The sequence below is a fragment of the Echinops telfairi genome, unplaced genomic scaffold (assembly GCF_000313985.2).
Source record: "Echinops telfairi isolate 266 unplaced genomic scaffold, ASM31398v2 ScPeMD7_4;HRSCAF=17, whole genome shotgun sequence".
Classification (NCBI taxonomy): Eukaryota; Metazoa; Chordata; class Mammalia; order Afrosoricida; family Tenrecidae; genus Echinops; species Echinops telfairi.
Window position 1 is genome coordinate 31,730,428 of NW_022103900.1, and position 16,501 is coordinate 31,746,928.

At 37.0% G+C, this 16,501-nt stretch overlaps 1 pseudogene; it reads right to left on the reverse strand.

Annotated features, from left to right (window-relative positions):
- Positions 1 to 7,578: 7,578 nt before the first annotated feature.
- On the reverse strand, positions 7,579 to 9,527 carry LOC101638901 (annotated as a pseudogene).
- Between the last annotated feature and the right edge of the window lie 6,974 nt (positions 9,528 to 16,501).

The window sequence follows — 16,501 nt, forward strand, 5'->3', positions numbered from 1 at the left end:
TTTCATAGTTTCAAATTATACTGTTGACGCTATCATTATCCATTGCTAAGGAATAGATTAAAAAAACCCACTCCAAGGGGGAAAAAATGTGATCATTAACACTAAAAACTCTTATTGTTCATTTTAGTTAGAAGAGCTTTCAATGAATCAAATTGACAAATTATAAAAGAGGGCTTATAAAGTTTGCCAAAAAATTATATTATCTTTTAATTGTATTTTCCAAAGAACTTTTTCGAAGTCCCACCACATACATACATTTATACACACACATACACATGTAATTATTGCTATTGATGTGCCATGGTATAACCCTTGATAATGTCTTAGTCAAATATATAAAATATATCATATGTATTATAGTCAGCAAGGAAACTTGGTGACACAATGTGCTATGTGCTGGGCTGCTAAACACTAGTTCAGCAGTTCAAACTCACCTGCTTCTTCACATGAGAAAGATATGATTAGCCAAAAAGATTTACAACCACAGAAACTAAAGAGCACTTCTACTCTGTCCCTATTGGTCACAAAGAGCCATGACAGACTTAGGGACAATCGGGTTAGTATAGTCTTTTGAAGACTTCTAAGACACCAGTAATAGAGAAAAGTACTTTGGGAAAGGGTTTCATTTTATGTTGGCATAATCTGGTAGAACTTTATACTATATGCATGTCCACGGTGAGTATTATGTTATTTTCCTATGTTTAAATAATTTTAATATCTATTACGGATATATTTCAAAACTTGTGAAGTGCAATTGTGTAGCAACTGTTTCTTTGGGTGACACGGCAAATTTCTGGTTTTGTTTTTCATCCTTAAAATTCTTTAGGTCAACGGACTTTGGATTCCACAATACAATCGACCTCTCAGGGGGAAATAATACTGTGCCCAAGAGAGAGCTCAATGTAACTTTCTTCAGTTGAATTAAGTGAATTATAAACTTTAATAAAAAAGTACATTCTACTAAACTTACATTTCATTAAATGGAAACATGAGTTTCACATTTTCTCTCTTTTTCAGACCTTGTTACAAAGATTTTTAAAATAAAATGTTTTGGTCAAAATAGTAATGCACAATAAGTAAATGAAATTTTGTATTTAAAATATATTAGTAAGAAACCCTGATGATGCAAAAATAGAAATGCTTTGGTGCATTTCCTCCCAATCTGTTGTCTAGGAGGAAGGAAGCATCTCTAATTCTCTCCAGACAGCTGGGACAATCCTTTAAACCATATGGGAGCACGTGAGTCACTAGCCCCCAGAAAACTGGAGTCAGGGCTGGGTTAAGGCATGAAAGACTCCTTCACACAGATAACTGCATGCCCGTTCTACTTATTAACACATTTCAGGGGACATGTGAATTGTATATCTAAGTTTGTGTGTGTTAACTATTCACAATGTAACTTCTTTTTCAATGTGGCTCTAATAGTCTTTACTGAAGCAAAAAGTGTCATACTCAATTTAGTGAACTGAGATGAACTGATGAACTGTACATACTGTATATACATATATATTATATACATACACACAAACAACTCTGGTTGTAGGATATTACCCTTTTTAATATATCCCAAATTTTCTATATAAAGAATATTTTAAAACAATGCAAAAACAAAGAACGGGAGACCAAATCTTAGTTGTTTCAACAATCAATGTTAAGAGTTTGTTGATTTCCCATGATGAAAATTTAACTCTTACCAATTTTGCTTTAAATGGCTCATACTTGGATTCTGATGTTTGTTTGCTGATAAATGGTAATCTCTCATAAAAGAAAATTTAATGATCAGGCCACAAGTTCTGTGACAAAATACTTTAATTTTTAGGTAGATATTTAATCTCTAACATGCTCTCATTGAAAACATTTCTTCCTGTTCTTTGCTTATACAAACTTTTCAGTGATTTCACCACAATAAACTGCTAATAGAACATGAACAGATACTTCACAAAGGACAGTCAGCCAAGAAACACATCAATTAGAAAGATGAAAATTGAAACAACATTGATGTCATCTCACCCATTGTAATAGAATTAAAATAAAAATAATTTTTAGAAAAACCAAAAATTTCTGGTGAGTGTGTAGAGAGATATAAATACTCTTGCGCTGCTTCACAAATGTAACTAGTACAACTACTTCAGGAAACAGTACCTCACACCCTTAAGCTTTTGGAAATAAAACAACCATATGACCCAGCCCTCTCTCTAGTAAGTATCCTAGAGAAATTAAAGCTAAATATGTGCACATCTATGCTCATTGCAATATTATTCCTAAGAGCAAAAGAAAGAATGCATGAATAAACAATGAACAAACTCTTCAATGAATGCATGAACAAACTATGGTACATGGTACAATGGAAACCGATACCATATTAAAGAATAATGAGGATCTGAGAAACAGCTCATCCCATGTTTGAACCTAGAAGACATCATATTGACTGATTGTTCAATCACTAAAGGACACATTGTATAAGGTCATTTCTGTAAAAGGTCAGGAATGGCTTATGAAAAGAAAGAATATTTGAAAATTACCAAGATTGGGAGGGGAAAGTTGTGTACTTTGCTGAGAGATAGGGATTTATTAGTTTAAGTGAAGAAAAGGACAATATTCAATAAAGGGAGAACAAAACAAAACGATGCAGGATCAAGAAGTCAGTGGGAGGGATATAAGAGTTAAAGCCAATGACGTAAATATTGTTGCTTACCCAATTACAGCAGTGTGTGTTCCGTCACTCAAACAACACAACTTCTATTTTATAATGAATACCCTTTCGTGTCTCAAATTCCAGCCAAGTGACAAGACTATGAGGCAAGTGAGAACACCCAGCAGATAAGACTCCAGAGAACAGTCAATCCATGCGATGAAAAGGAAACATTTGCCCAGGGATAAAGTTCAGAAGGTAGGAAGAAATAGAAAAGAGGGATGGATAGAAACAATAAATGGAGGAGGGAATTGGAAAGATTATATCAATGTCATGAATGAACATGTCTATGAATTGTTGACTAGAAAACCAATTTGCTCTGTAAACTTTTACCCAAATCACACTTTTTAAATATGTTTTTAATTCACCCACTGAAGAATATTGACTTAAATACATAATAAGGATAATGAAATAAGTCTTTCTTGAGTTTTTGTAGCAATCTGAGGATTATTCAATCTCTTTAGGGGTAATATTGATCATTCTATTATGCAGTTTGTGATCATTAAAGTTAGGAATATGTGTAAAATCCTTTCAACATTAGAAAATATGCATTGCATTCATCTTCTATTATTAAATCAAATATGTCAATATCAGTTAATTCTGTCTTTCCTAGATCTGTATATTTATTTCTCACATATCGGTAAAATTGTCATATTTCTCTATGAAAGTTAACATTTAAGTTATTGTGAGGTCTCCCTGCATTCTTTATCAGGTATATACATATTGTTTAAGAAGCAAATTTTATTTGAAAGAATTTCATACATTGTAATTCATATTTTTATGCAAGATTTAAGTGTGTCAATGATCATATTGCATGTGGTTATGCCTATTTCTGGCCCTCAATACTTTTGATGTCTTTCGTCATTTCTTTCACATGCTTCTGCAAGGTTGGACTGCTTAGTAATAAATAATCAAGTATTCAACAGTATTTAGTTTGTTATGTTTTCAAATTTTTCTCTAGAAATGTGTAAATACCATCGTAATGGCTGTGAGAGAGGTGCGCGCACGTGTGTGTGTGTGTGTGTGTGTGTGTGTGTGTGTGTGTGTGATCGCATTTCTGTATCTTGGAGAATGTGATTAGTCTGTTGACACACTGAAAAATAATTTCCCATTAAACAACATATATATGCAACTTGGTGTTTGTATTTTGTTAGTGATGTTTTTGGCTTTTCTTTTAGTATCTCTTTTTTGTGTCTGGCTTTCAGTAAGATTTCTTATGACATTCAGAATTTTAAGTGTGACTCCAGAATTTTACACATGCTTACATCATGAGCTTCTCAAAGTGTGTTAGAAAGGCATTTAAGCACTTGATAACTTCCTAAATATGTTTTAATAACTCTCCATTGGTGAGAAAATATGTACAGTAGTGTAACTATAGGGAAAAAAATCAACTGCTTCCATACAATAATCTACTGCACTACAGCTTACACAATTAAGTGAATACAAAGCATGTGGAAAATGCATGTTCTAAACTTTTTGTGGTATACCTTATAAAGCACTGACACATATACAGAATTATCATAGGATTTAGAAAAAAAATATATAGTACCTGGGTCTTAAAGGCTTGAAAGTAAACAAGTGGAAATCTAGCTGAGAAGCAACAAAGCCCACATGGAAGAAGCACACCAGCCTGAGGTGTTGACAGAATCTGGTATCAGGAGTCAGAAAACCCAAAACAATCATACCGGTGCAAACAAGTGGGGCTGGAGTGGAGACCCAAAGCCCATCTGTAGATAATTGGAAACCCCTCACAGAAGGGTCACCAAGAAGGGACAAGTCTGTAAGGGTGCAGTATAAAACCAAACTAACGAAACATACAATATTCCTCTCATTCTTCAATGCCCCACGACCCCACCACACCGACTATCATGACCCAGTTCTACTTTACAAATCCGGTTGGACTGGAGCATGTACTCTGGTACAGATAAGAGCTCTCAACATGCAGAATCCAGGACAGATAAACTCTCAGGAACAGCAATGGAGCAACAGAACAGCGATACCAAGAGGGTAGGGAGCAGATGCGGGGACATAGGGGGAACCAATTGCAAGGATCAACGTATAACACCACATCCCCAGGGGAACAAACAAGAGAAATGTGGGTGAAGGGAGAGAGTGGACAGATGAAGGAAATATTTTTGAGCCTGTGAGTTGTTGATATTGCTGCTGACTTTATGGTTGGCCTGTCCTAATTTGATGTTGCTTATGGATGCAGACTCACAAGGCTGCAAGTGGAATGAAGATTCTTTACATCAAAGAATATGATTTGTTAGTCTCTACAAACTATGATCCAAAAGCCTGCCATCTTACCAGTTTCAGCTTCTACAGACAGCAGTTTACTAACCGACCTGCTGATCTTTGTTCATCAGCTGCTCTAAGTATATCAGGAGAATTCCCCAGCCTGGTGACTGCCTGAGGCTGGAACTTGTCAGATCTCCCTGTCTCTCTTCCCCTCTCTCGCTCCTACTCTAGATCTCCTTCTCTCTAGACTTTCTATATATATATTGGATATAAATATTCATTGACAATCCAAGGTCAATGACTCAAGCCCACCAACATCTCTATGGGAAAGGGTATGGCAGTCTACTTCTATGAAGATGTACAGCTTCAGAAAGATTATGGACAATTTTACTCCTACTCTAGGGATCCCAGATTAAGACACTAGCTTAAAAAGTCCTATAATCAAAAAACTTGCTAATCAAGTGCCTTACTATTTATGTGTATTGAAAGTTTTAGTTTTCTTCTTCTTTATAATAAAATGTTAAAAAAATGTTTTATTGGGTGTCTTACAGCTCATATAACAATCCATACATCAATTGTATCAAATGCATGTGTACATTTGTTGCCATAATCATTTTCAAAACATTTTCTCTCTACTTGAGCCCTTGGTATTAGCTCACCCACACCCTCCGCCCGAGAACCCTTGAAAAATTATAAATTATTATTGTCTCTTCAGATCACTGGGTTGATGTAAGTGGGCAGAATAGAAATTGAATACCCAAAATTGGGGGAATAAAGGCATGAAGTGGTTGGTGTACAAAGTTTTATAGGTGGGGGCATATATTCATAGGGTTAGAGACTTAAGGTGTAGGTAGGTGTTACTTCACTGCAACTTTTAGGCATAGAATATTGTTGCATTGTTCACCTATAGAATATTATGCTTAAATGAGGCTTTGGTGCATATTGAATTGTACGTGTTTTGGTCTTATTCAGTTAGGTACATATATGATCTACAATTGTTTCGTTTAAAAATTATACATGGTTAAGAGTTGTATAAAAGTGTCAAGTTGACAAGGGGTAGTCTGTGGTAGTTACATATTCTCCTGTCAACTTGCTGAGACTCTTCCACAACCACTGGATCCGTAAGACTTTCGACCCAATGGCCTGTGATCTTCCTGCATTTGGTGTCATTGCTTGGCTGCATGAGTCTAAAGAGGAGTTTATAGACTAGTAGCAACATATAGGGTAAAATTGGATTTATGGACTTGATCTGCACTGAGTTGGATGCTTTGTCAATGTACAATTGTTCTTTGATATAAAGTTCTCTCTTACTCACATATGAGGTGTCTGTCTATGAATGTGTTTCTCTTGCCAAACCAGACTAACAGAACCCAACTGCTATCTTTATAGATATACCTGTCCTAGATTTCATAAGGAAAAACATACCCAAACCCCCAATAATATAGATGAAACAGAGAAAAATCTTAATTGAAAAGAAAGCTGAAAATAAAAGCTAGGACAAATTTAAAATAGATCAAAAGGGAGAAGAAATGGTAAATTATTAAATTTTAAGCTAACTACATTTTCATTAGCCCACTTTCCAGTGCAGTCTGGATATGTACATGCCTGTTCAAGAGTCAGACGGGATTCATCTGAGGCTTAATCCAAGTGGGGACCCATCAAGTGAGTTTTGGACTTTCACTGTTATCCATGGCCTTCTGTAACTTGGGTGCTCAGAATTTAGCTCTAATGCTTTTCCTACTTCTGGTCTTGAATTTTGTTATTTATAATCCTTTATTAACTCAGGTTGGTGTGCTTCTTCCACTTGAAAGAGGTTTTTTATATAACTTTCCTCTAGTTCTTTAATGCTTCCCCCCACCCACCCACTATCATGATCCCAATTCTACCTTACAAATCTGGCTGGACCGAAGGATGTACATTGGTACAGATAGCAACTGGAAACCCAGGGAATCCAGGACAGATGACTCCTTCAGGACCAGTGATGAGAGGGGCGATGCCTGGAGGGTGAAGGGAAGGTGGGGTAGAAAGAGGGAACCAATTACAAGAATCTAAGTATTGCCTCCTCCCTGGGGGATGGACAGCAGAGAAGAGGGCAGAGGGAAACATCGGACAGGGTAACTTATGACAAAACTATAAAAATTTATGATCTATGAAGGGTTCATGAGGGAGGGGGAAGTGGGGAGGGAGAGGGGAAATGAGCAACTGATATTAGGGGCTAGAGTGGGAGGCAAATGTTTTGAGAATGAGGAGGGCAACAAATGTGCATATGTGCTTGACACAATGGGTGTATGTATGGATTGTGATGAGAATTGTATGAGCCCCCAATAAAATACTTTTTTTTTAAAAATCAAGAAAAAAAAAAGAAAGAGGATTTTTTTTCTTCTTTTTTTGGCAACAAATTTGGCCAATGCAAAATATTATTTGATTTTGTCACTGTTGCTTCCATGAGCATTGATTACAGATTCAAGTAAGATGAAATTCTTTATAATTAAATCTTTTGCTACTTATTGTGATATTGATTATTGAATGAGATGAGCAGAAAAATATATACGCATCCATGTAAATTTTCAAATCATATTATATATATATAAAATTTCAGAATGGTTTTCTTGTCTTTATTTTCAGATATTAAAAATAATGACAATAAATCAAGATACTTGCAGATGTACATACACAGGAATACCCTTCATGTGTCTGGCTCTGGCATGCTCAGAGTGGAACGACCGTGCAGGAGAAGGGGCCGACCTCAGCTCAAAGAGGGTTTCAGATGGAGCAAAGCAGGGAGTCACTGCTCTGAAGCCAAACTGGAGGTGAGGGCAAGTCCAGCCCCACCCCGCCCACGCATTGGCAACCACTGCAGAGGCCAGGCTGTCCTGGCCTTTCAGTCTCTCACTGATCTGCCCAGTGATGGCCCTCTAAGGCTTCTTCTCCAGCTTCTTCAGCTTCTTGGCCACATCTCTCTTGAGGTCCCAATCAGGCTTCTGGGGGGCGAGGTTGGCCAGGTCCACATCCCCAATGACTGGCTTGGGCTTGGCGGCTTCCAGCTGCTCCTTCACCTTCCCCTCCACAGCAACCAGCTTGGCCAGAGGCACTGGCCTCCTCTTCAGGTCCCCCAGCTCGGGGACATATTTCCACAGCCTGAGTTCCCAGTGCTTCTCGACCTTCTCCTCCTCCTCCTTCCCCTCCTCTTCTCTGAGCCGCTTCATCTTTGGCTCTGCCTCTTCCTTGTCCCTACGCCCAGTTTTCTTCCTAGGATCTTCAGCAGTTCCTTTCACCAAAAGCCTCTTCTTCTAGTTGATCCACCGGCCTCAGCCGCCGCCTTCTTGCACCCGGGCCCCCTCCTCACTCGCTCTTAAATTATGTTATATTTTAAAACTATGCACATTAAATAAAATTTATATTATCTCTTCTTCTCATCACAAAAAAATTAAAATAAGGCTAAATGGCATACTAAGTCCAAGGGAACCCTAAAATTGTGATTTTCTATTAAATTACAATTTATATTCTTTGTTTAATATAATTTTGTCCAAAAGTACTGTCTTCAATTCTTGTGCCTTTGATCTTTTTAGTTTTCCTTTTTAATGGGGAATGGGAAGCACGTACTCACCATGTCAAAGCTTTCTTAAAGTGCTCTGGTTATGATTTAGCACAAGAACTTTGATAGACGACTACTTGTCTAAACGTGGATGATGCTTTAGTTATTCTCAGCGATTCATTCATGTACGTTCTGCAGGAACCAGACTGAAGGATTACGTGGAAGTACAAGGTCACCACCACTGTATTCTTTGAGTCCTTACTGGTAACTCTGATCTCTGCCATTCCTACCCCATCACCCCCTCTATGCAGTGTTGCTTTTGACTTGCTCTCTTTCAAAGGAGGGAGCTGATGCTTCTGAGGCCATGGCACTCTCAATAGCCTTTGCCAGCACCAAATTCAAATGCGTCAATTCTTCAAGTTTCTTTTTATGATGCCCACTGTTCACATGGATATGAGGCAGTTGAAAATGCCCAAGTAGGAGTAGACACAATTAGTCCTCAAAGTAACTGATGTTGTTGCTTTACAACAATATAATAAGGTCTCGTGCAGCAGATTTACCCAAAGCAATGTGTCTTTTGATCTCTTAACTACTGCTCCCATGAGCTATGACCATGGATCCAAGTAGGAAAAGATCATCGACAATTTCAATCCTTTTTTTCTCCTATTGATCCAGTTGTGAGAATAATTGTCTTCTTTACAAAAAGTTGTAATCTATATTTAAGGCCATAACCCTTAATCTTCATCAAGAGCTTTAAATCCTCCTCACTTTCAGCAAACAAGGTTGTGTTGTCTACGTATCATAGGTTGTTAATAAGCCACCCTTAGATCCCGATGCTGCGTTCTTCTTTATGTAGCCCGTCTTGGATGACTTGCTCAGTATGCAGGTTGAATAATGATAGTGAAAGGATACAGCCCTGAGCCACATCTTCCTTGATTTTTAAACCATGTAGCGTACCCTTTTTCGGTTAGAATGCATACCTCTTGATTCATGTATAGCTTCCATAGGAGTATAATGGAATTCTCGTTCTTTTAATGTTATTAATAGTTTGTTATGATTCATAGAGTCAAATGCCTTAGCATAGCTAATAAAACACCAGTAACAATTTTTCTGATATTCTTTACTTCGAGCCAAAATCCAGAAAGGATATTCTTTGTTTAATGTCTTCTTTTGAATCTGGTCTAAATTCCGTGCGGCTACTCGTTGATGTACTGCTGCAACTCTTGTTGAGTTATCTTCAGCAACATTTCACTGGCAGGTGATATAAATTATATTTTTGATAATTTCTGAATTCTGTTGCATCACTATCCTTTGAATTAGTATAAGTATGGACATCATCTAGCTAATTTGCGAGATAACTATCTTCCAAATTTCTTGGCATAAGAGAGTGAGTGCTTCCAGTACTTTCAGTTATAGAAGTATTTCAATTGATATTGTATTCCTGGAGCCTTGGTTTTAGCTAATACCTTCACTGCAGCTTGGATTCTTCCTGCAATACCATTGGTTCTTGATCATATGCTACTCCTTGAAATGGTTGAATGTCTACAGGTTATTTTTGGTACTGTGTCTCTATATTCCTTCAATTTCTTTTTATGCTTCCTACATTGTTCAATTTTTTCCCAATGGAATCTTTCAATATTGCAACTCCATGCTTGACTTTCTTTCTTCATTTCTTTCATCTAAGATATGGTGCGCATTCTTTCTCTTTGGTTTTATCATTCTAAATCTTGGCATATTTCATTACACTTCTTTTGTCTTCTTGAGCTGCCCTTTGACGTTTATTTTTCAGCTCTTTGATTTCATAATTTCTTCTCTTTGTCTTAGCTACTCTATGACTATAGGAGCCCTGGGGGTGTAGTGATTCTTCAAAACCACCAGCAGCTCTGAAGGAGAAAGAGTGGAATCTTTCAGTCCCATGAACAGGTCCCGTCTCAGAAACCCACAGGGTCGTTCTCAGTAAGCAGTGACGGGATGGCAGAGAATTTCGAGTTTGGGTTCCACTTTGACGAAGAGCAAGTTTCAGAATCTCCTCTGACAGCCACCTTGATTTCTTCTTTCCTTTTTAAAATATCCTTCTGAGTTCTTCATGCGCGATCTTCTTGATATTTTCCCACAGCTCCTCGGGGTTCCTGTGATTGGTGCTTAAGGAGTCCAATCTGTGCTTGAGATGCTCTAGAAATCAAATGGCCTATACTCAAAGTCATATTTTTTCACTGTATTCTGAAATCTAAGCCTAGATAAACATAAAGTTGACAACTGTAAAAAAATGTCTTGGAAGATAAGAGTTAAAATTCTGGTAAGAATGCCAAGAGATCAATAAAATCATATAGTTGGTTGGATCTTTGAGGCCTGGAAACAAAAAATGGTGCCTGATGTAAAAATGCCTAAGCTTCCATGAAAAAATGGTAGAGAGGAAAATAAAGAGATTGAATAAGGTAGGCATTTTGAAATGTATGCTTTATGAATCAAAAAATCCCACCAGATGGAGATCCCGAGCAGGCCAGGGATCCACAGCATGCTGGAGATCCAGAGCAGAGCTCTTGTCTCCCCTTGGCTGTGCGTACCCAGCTAAGTCAGTTTCCAAGGACATCCTCAACCCATGGCAGCAGGGGAACAAACCGCCTGCCCTGGCATCCCCTCCCGACCCCAAACATCAGAAACGTACACTGAACAATAAAAACAACAGAACTATGTACAAATTGCTTATAATTTCTCTGTACTGATCCTCAAAACAACTGATAAAACATGTTACAAAAAAAGGCAAGTCGTTAATAAATTAGAGAACGTTTAGGAGATCAAACAAACAAATAAATAAGTGAACAAACAAAAATCCCATGAGAATGTTCCACAGAAGGACAGACGATTCAACAGGGCTTACAGAAATGCTTTGGTGACAGGGCCACCAGCTGTTCATTGGAGTACAAATTATCCGAAGTTCAGTAGTGGCTCTGCTCTGCAAGCCCGGCTGGCTGATGGTACAAGAGGGAGTCACAGAGACGGCCCCGTCCACTGTTATGGTAATAGCTCCCAATTCCACATAACTCAGGTGACTCTCCTTAGCTTTCAGAAACCAGAAGACCACAACCATCAAAACAATTGACTAGGTAGAAGGTAGAGGTCAGGCTTGGAGTGAGTCAAGGAAATGGCTACTAGAACATGTGTTCCTACAGTCAAAATAGCCAGGTGAACTTCCAATATTGTGCTACTTAACAAGCAAACACACTGGAACAGTTAGCCCAATAAAAAATGCATGATCCCTTTTAAGTTTCCATGTGAAAATATGTCAGTTTTCATATCTAAGGCAGTGGTCGAAGTGGTAGCCCTAAAGCACACAGTGACAAGTATATACTATGATAATTCCTTCCAGTTCTTTTCCAGAAAAGCATAAAGCCTTTTATTCTAGTGACTTTATACTAACCAAATGAAATACCCAGACATCTGAAAAATTATTGGACAAAGTCTCTGGGTTCGCATCTATACCCAGAAACTCAAAGTGTTATCAATGATTCCCCTATTAAGGTGTACGTTTATAGAGATTTTGTAATAAATAGGGACTTCTGTAGAATTCAGTTAGTGGTGTGTTCCCAAAGTTATTTTCCCAGCAAAATTGGAATTGGCATACTTTGTAACTCAAATGATTTGCAAAGTTAAGAATTAAAACTCTGACAGTCATTGTAAGTAAGGTATAAAAACAAAAATAAAGCCAACTACAAGTTGATTTGCTCATTGGCGCCTTCACAGGGGAACAGTCTATTGGAGATGTATGAAGCACCATCTCATTGCTTTTCACGACAGTTAATCAAAATTAATATTGTATCAAGGATGGAGAGGGCAGAAATTAGAGTTACCAGTAAGTGCTCAAAGGATGCACTAGTGGGGACCTTTTACTTCCCCTTAACCTTTTAATCTGGTTCCTGCAGAACATGGATGAATGACTCACTGATAATAACTATAGCATATTCCAGGCTGAACTATCAAAGGGGTTATGTGAAATCACAATCAGAGAATTTTAATAAAGCTTTAATATGATGAGTAGATTCTTCCCAATCCCCATTAAAAAGGAAGATCAGAAACAAGTGTCATTCATGTACGATGAATAGAAATATCGATTTCAAGTTTTAAATCAGGCATGTGTTGATGGTCCTAAATCAGTAATAGTAGAGTCTAAAGAAAGCTGAACATCTTGGGCATTCCTCACTATCGTACTGGTATTTATTGGTGACACGAGGCTGTTGTGAAGAAAAGCAAGTGTTAGTTATTACAAAGCATAATTTAATACAACAGGTTCACTGCAGAGAGTAAAAGTAACCTTGGACAGATTCAGGAAGTTCAGTGAAATTTTATTTACTTTTATTTATATACTCATAATTATCTCCATCACTCAATATCTACTTTTAATAAAGGATATTATTATCATCTCCACTATTGTCCTTTCTTAGTTACTTTAAAAAAAAACTTAATCGAATGCAACAAAAGTCAGTTTCAAGTTTACTTTTCTTCCTTTTTGTAACCACTCAGACCAGTGTTTAGATCTGATGAGTAAAGAAACAGGATATTTTAAATTAATTTTAAATTCATTCATTTTAATTAATCAATCCATTTTTTATCTGGGAGGTTAACATATTAAAAAATACTATGCATATAGTTGCCATACCCATCACATTGGAGAAGAGGCAGCATCCTAGCGAACGTCTGATACTTTTGATTTTTCTTCTTTTCCTCACCCAGCATCTTTCCTTCCTCTGAGTCCCTGCTCACCACCCCCCACCCCTGCTCCAGCCTTGCCTCCCTCCTTTCCTCTGAAGCCCTTTCCGTTCCCTACCCCAACCCCAGCCTTGCCAAAACCTTCAAAGTCTATTTTGGGGGTATGGAAATCATTTTTCTTACTTTTTTTTCCTTTATAATAATGATGTCATGAAAGATTTATCTTTATGAAATTTACTAACTCTGCTGACCATATGATACTTCAAATTTGTCAAGTGTTTGACAGTTTCACTAATATTTTTTTCAGAAATTCATAATATTCCATTGTGTGTATGTACCAAATGTTATTCGTCCATTCATCCATCAATTAGGTTTTGGGTTGCTTCCATGCTTTCCTAGTATAGAAAGGCCATGATCAACGTGGGTGTCCATCTATCTGTCTGTGCTTGCTTCTTTATTCCCTTGGCGTATATACTGAGGAGGGAGAGTATAAGGGCAATGGCATTTCTACTTGCACTGTTTAAAGGATGTACCATCCTCTTTTTCACAGACTTTAAAATTCTGCAATCCCACCAGCGGTGGGATGAGTGTTCCCATCTCTCCACATCTCCACCATTTTTTATTTTCTGTTCTTTGAATTTTGCTATCAGTGTCAGTGTGAAGCAGTGTCTCTTTGTTGTTTTAACTTGTAGTTGTCCTACAGTTAATGATTGAGGGATTGTTAGCCACCTGGAAGACAACTTTAGTGAATTGTCTATTCATGTCTCGTGCTCAGTTTTTAAATTTAATTATTTGTGTTTTACAGATTTTTTTTTAGATAAGCCCTTTAGTCATTACCAATTTGTTTTACTCTCCTTGTGAGGTCTTTTATGTACATATTTTCAGTGAGGCTCTTAATGTCTCAATGGCCAGCCGGTGCTTTGTTTTGACATTTCTCCTAAAGTAAGGGAATAGAGTTGCATCTTGAAGCTTCTACCACAAACAACCCGGCACAGCCTCTAGGAGGTCTTTTGTTCTCTTTCTCCCCAGCAGGATCACTATATGGAATTTTCTCCTTCAACTGTTTATCAATTCCTTTATCATCTATGCCCATTGTTGGGAGTCAGCAGGTTTGCACCAGTTCAGCAGAACTGATACCTGATTTCTTGTCGAGTTCAGCAAAGCAGTTGTTCAAAGGGCACTTGTAACCAGGGTGCTCTCCAATGTGAATGACTGGGCAGCCACCAGATGTGGAAATCACAAATTTACATTCCTTATTCATTTTCAAAGCTCATCCATTCAGCAGTCTGTTCTAAGCACTCATTGTAATGTTCATCCTATCCATAGGAATAAAAAAACAGATGAATATATGCTTGCAATATATATTTATTCATTTCATAAAACTCATGATGCTTTCGATCAAACACTAGATGCTTATTCCTTTGCATTTGTTATTTCAGTAAACAAACATAAACCATAAAGAGAAAAGTGTGAAACACCTAGAAGGTCACCGGTTGTCATTTTTCAGTTTTGTGGTACATCCCAAATTCCTGTGAGATATTATGAGTGAATTATGCAATTCCTGAAGGTGTTAAACTAAAAATATTGTCAGAGTTTGTTCTGCAGGAACAGAAAGGGCTTTTCTTTCTTTCGTTTCTTTTATAGTTGGTTGCTGGGTTTACTTCCATATAGTTTTTCAGCTGGTTTATTGGCATATAATTCACATATCAGACAATTCAATAGATTCACCACATCAGGAAGAGTTATACAATCATCACCACAATCAGTTTTAGAACATTTTTTAATCTTGTACTCATAATTATTATATTTCCATTTCCCCCCTATCTCCCGTCCCATCCTCCCAAGGAACCATTAATCTAGTTACTGTCGTTAAAGATTTACCTATCCTGGATTTAATATACAGAAAAACATTAAAGAACCAATCAACAACAACAACAAAAAATCTAAAAAGAATAGCGCAGTAAAACATGAAAACCTTGATTGAATAGAACGCAGAAAATCTTAAAATCTAGAACAAATTTAAATGATCAGAAGGAAGATAAAACAATAGAGTGCTACATTTTAACCTGATTGCATTTGCAACATCCACTTTCCAGTGAATTTTGTATGTTAGCAAGGCTATTCACTTCCCTGGTCCATGGTCAGAGGGGATTCACCAGGGCATTAATCCAAGTGTACTTCCCCTGCACTTTAAAAAAAACTGCAATAGCTTTAAAATGTTTCCAAAGGGAGAGAAAATGACAAGATAATACCTTTTGACCTACCAATGTCTGCCACCATTGACTTGGCAATGATCTCTGTCTGCTAACAGGATTGAAAATGGTTTTTCAAAGATAGTCATACTATGTTCAGAGAAGAGAAATCGCAGTTTCGAAAGTATCAAACACAATAACTATTGTTTAGTTGGCCTGCCTCTAAAGGAATGGGATCTTTCTTCTAGAGTGAAAGGAAGTTAAGGATAAATCACACCACTGATGATGCTCGGATCAAAGCCAAGAATATCGCAGGTAAGGACTCCAATCCAGAAGCAATATGGAAATATCTTAAATAACAGTTTTATTGTTTTTGTTATGTATTATTTAATATTTATACATTTATGTTTAAGACTTTTTCTTATAACATAATCTAGTTTGTGTGCCTCTTTCATTGTTCTTATTTAAGTGTGAATTGTATGAAGCAATAAACCACCTTTCAGTATATATATTTTATAATGCTCATTAGTGTAGCAAAATTGGTTGTTCAATTATTTGAATATCACCACTGTCTGTGCCTCCTACTAAACTCTAAACTCAGTGAAAAGAACACTGCTATGTCCCAAGTATCCAAGTGATGGACACAATGGTAGATGAGAGAGGTAGATATCATACATGCAGCAAATGGAGGAAATATTAAGAGAATTAAAAAACAAAATTAAACCAACCACTAGTTGTTTTGCCTTCCAGTTGAACCAAACACCTGTAAGACAAAACAATGTAAGTGGTAAAATGTAATTCACTGTAAAGTTAGTATACGTTCTTAGTAATCATTGCAATTATTAGTAAGTTGAGTTGTATAATTTTGAGTAATTTAAGTTACCTTTTCTTTAAAAAATACAGGGTTTCACATGGAGGGCAATGTCTTGTATTCCATGCTATTATGGCTCATGATTCAAAGGGAAAGGATCAGTATATGTGTTTCATTTTGAAGGTAAGTGTGTAAAGGTTTAGGATTAGTCTACTTCCCCTTCAGATTTAATATCTGTCTCTAATTCTAGGAATTATAAGGGATAATGGAAGAACTTAAATTACTTTAATCCTATAATCATGTGGGGTTTTTTTATTATGTTGTTTTTA